This window comes from Mobula hypostoma, chromosome 7 (genome assembly GCF_963921235.1).
Source record: "Mobula hypostoma chromosome 7, sMobHyp1.1, whole genome shotgun sequence".
Lineage (NCBI taxonomy): Eukaryota > Metazoa > Chordata > Chondrichthyes > Myliobatiformes > Myliobatidae > Mobula > Mobula hypostoma.
In genome coordinates, this window is record NC_086103.1 from 119,944,387 (window position 1) to 119,947,951 (window position 3,565).

Consider the following 3,565-nt stretch of genomic DNA (forward strand, 5'->3'; position numbering starts at 1 on the left):
AAAGTACCCACTCATCTTAAAGTTATGCCCTTTTATTTGACATTTCTACTCTATCCACACTATGTCTCTTAATTTAATATTTTCATTAGTTTGCCCCCATCCCTCAGCTTCCAACGCTCCATAGAAAACAATCGAAGATTATTCTATCAAAGTTGTTGGTGAACGCAGCAGGCCAGGCAGCATCTCTAGGAAGAGGTACAGTCGATGTCTCGGCCCAAAACGTCGACTATACCTCTTCCTAGAGATACTGCCTGGCCCTGCTGCGTTCACCAGCAACTTTGATGCGTGTTGCTTGAATTTCCAGCATCTGCAGAATTCCTCGTGTTTGAAGATTATTCAATCTTATGTTTTAACTGAGTTATGAATAAGGATACGAATTGATAAGGATACATGCAGAAAAGTATTAAATTGGTGTTGGTCAAATTACAAGACTATTCAGTAGGAACTAGGAAGAACTGATTGAAAATAGGTTTTTAGACAAGTCCACCTCTGACATGGGAAAGGTGTTTAAAGACCAACTGCACAGAGTACAGTTGTTCTTTAAACATTGCTATTGTATCTGCTTCCAGTATGGAGGAGGACAAGAATGGCAAGGTAATGAAATTTTGGATTATGAGAGAGGTGGTGAATTTAGTCAAGAAAATAAAAGAAGCATAAAGTTTGGGAAGCTAAAATCAAATGAAGCCCTTGAGAACCACAAAGCAGCTAGAAAAGAACTCAAGGTAATTAGAAGAGCATGAAATTTCATTTGCAAGTATGAGTAAAGGAAATACTAAGACATTCTATACATACATTAAGAGCAAGGAGATAATTAGAGAGAGGTTAAGACCATTCAAGAATAAAGGAGGGCTCATATGCTTGGATACAGAGGACATAGCCAAGGTTCTAAACACATACTTTACATTGGTATTTACCAAGAAGGACGTAAGACAGTGATCAGTGTGGAGTGTGTTAATATGCCAGGTTATTGAGATAAAGGCATTGTTGAGTTTCTTAAAGAATATTAAGGTGGATACATCACCAGGCTTGATAGGATGTACCTAGGTTACTGAGAGGCGCAAGATATGAGATTGCTGGGGCCTTGACCAATATTTTCATGTCTTTTCTAGCCACTGGAGAAGTCCCAGAGGACTGGAGAGTAGCTAATATTATCCAAATAGTCTATAATTTCCAGGATTATCTCTATCAAATCTCATGTCAGTGACAGGGAAGCTATTGGAGAGGGTCCTTACAGGGATAGTTAGCATTTATAAGCATTTGGAAATACATGCAATGATGAGTAACCAACAGTATGGCTTTGTGCAGGGCAGGTTATTAAGCTAATTGTTTTTGAAGGTGGCTATCAGTGAAAGTAGAACAGGGATTTTACTAAAGTGTTTGACAAGATCCCTCACAGTAGCCTCAACCAGAAGATTAAGATGCATGGGATCCATAGAGACTTGGCTGCAGCCATCTGGACAGGATACTTTCTTTAGTGCATGAATAGAAAATGATGAATGTCAAAGTGTACATGCCAAATTTCTTTAGCCTCCAGAGAAAGTAGAGGTGCTGGGTGCACTATGTTTTTTTCTGTGGCATCAATGTGATTGGACCAGAACAAGCTATTAGTGATGTTCACTCCTAGGAACCTGAAGCTCTCAAACCTTTCGACCTCAGCACCACTGATGTAAACAGGCCCGTGTTCATTGCATCTCCACACCAACTTTTTCCTGTAGGAAATGACCACTTCTTTTGTTTGAATGACCTTGAGAAAGGTTGTTGTCATTACTGTGCTACTTCAGATTCAGCCCATTATGGTGGTATTATATAGAAACCCATAGGAGTTAGAGCAGAATCTAGCTATACTGTCATGAATGTTTAGTGAGTAGGGAGCTGAGGGCATAACCTTGCGGGACCATTTTGAGAATAATAGTGGTACTGACTGTACTCTGTTGGTCAGGAAGTCAAGGATCCAGAAGCTCAGGTCCAGGAATCTGGGGGATGAATTTACATGGAATATGAAAACCAGAGCTGTAGTCAATAAACAATAGTTTATCATGGGTGCTTGCCTGTCCAGATGCTCCAGAAATGTAGTGCTAGGGAGGTGGCATTTGCTATGGATCCATTCCATCCGTAGATCAACTGCAATGAGTTGAAGTTGGCCAGGAGACTGGAGTTGATGTACACCATTAAAGCACGTTACCTTATATTTATTAAGCACCAGGATGAGTGGTCACCTTAAAGTGGGTGGCAACCTAAAATGGGGTAGGAAAGAGGTCAAATATCCTACATTATGTCTGAATCCATACTGGGACCTTTACCATGTGATACAAATATCTTGGATGAAAACCTGAAAGGGCAGGTTAGTAAGTTTTCAGATTATACCAAGATTGATGGCTTTATGGATAGTTCAAAAGATTGTCTTTGTTAGTCAAGGTATTGAGTTCAAGAGTCATAAAGTATTTGAAGCTTTATAAAATTCTGATTAAGCTGCATCTGGGGTATTGCATTCAATTCTAGATGATCAATTATAGGAAAGATATGGAGGTTTTGAAGAAGCTTCAAAAGTAGTTTATAAGGATGCTGCCTTTATTAAACAGTATGAGCTACAGGGAGAGGCTGGGCAGGATTTCTCTGAATGTCAAGGGCTGAGAAGAGACTGGACAGAAGTTTGTAAGTTTGTGAAATGTAGCAAGAATAGTCAGCTTGTTTCTTTTCCCCCAGGGTGGTAATATCTAATACTAGATGGCATGGAATTAAGATGGGGGGGGTGGAGTTCAAGGGAGGGTGCAGGGAGTCTTTTTCCCCCCTTTTTAATGGCGGGTGCCTGTAATACACTATCAGATGTGGTAGTGGAAGAAAACAGAGGCTCTTAAACAGGCATATAATTGTGCAGAGAATGGTGGTATCTGGACATGCAGGCAGAAGTGATTGATTAGTTAAATTAGTTCACCACAGCACCATAGGCCAGATGACCTGTTCCCGTGCTCTAAAGTCTCCTCATGGTTAATACTCTCCAGTCCAGGCAACGTCTTGGTAAATATCACCTTACTTTCTCCAAAGCCTCTGCATGCTTCCCATAATACAACAATTGCACACAATAATGTGCTTCATATACAGGATGAGTGAAATGGTAACTACATTCTGTAGCAATGTACATGCTTGGCATATATCAGGGCTAAGAATTTCCAACTGGGTATTGTGGGCATAACTCAGTCATGCAATCCATAACACAACTCTCCTCCAAGAATATGAGTACAACTTTTAGTTCTTGATGACTGTCATGTAAACCATTTTTAATTTCTAACCACATCATTGGGCTGGCTGGTGCAAACCAATGCACATACAAGCAGTTATTTGCTGTCAGGGCTTGACTGAAAAATACCACAAATTTGAAGATTTTAGAATCTTCAAGAGTTCCTGTTACAGTATTTAACTGCTTAAGTCAGACTAATTTTTCTTGGCAAACATTTCTATATGGGGATTGGCAAAGGAGGGAGTGTGTGAGAGTGTGAGTGATATTTTTAAAGAAAACTGATCAAAGATTTAAAGACATTTGCTGTTACATGTTCTAAATAGTCTATTT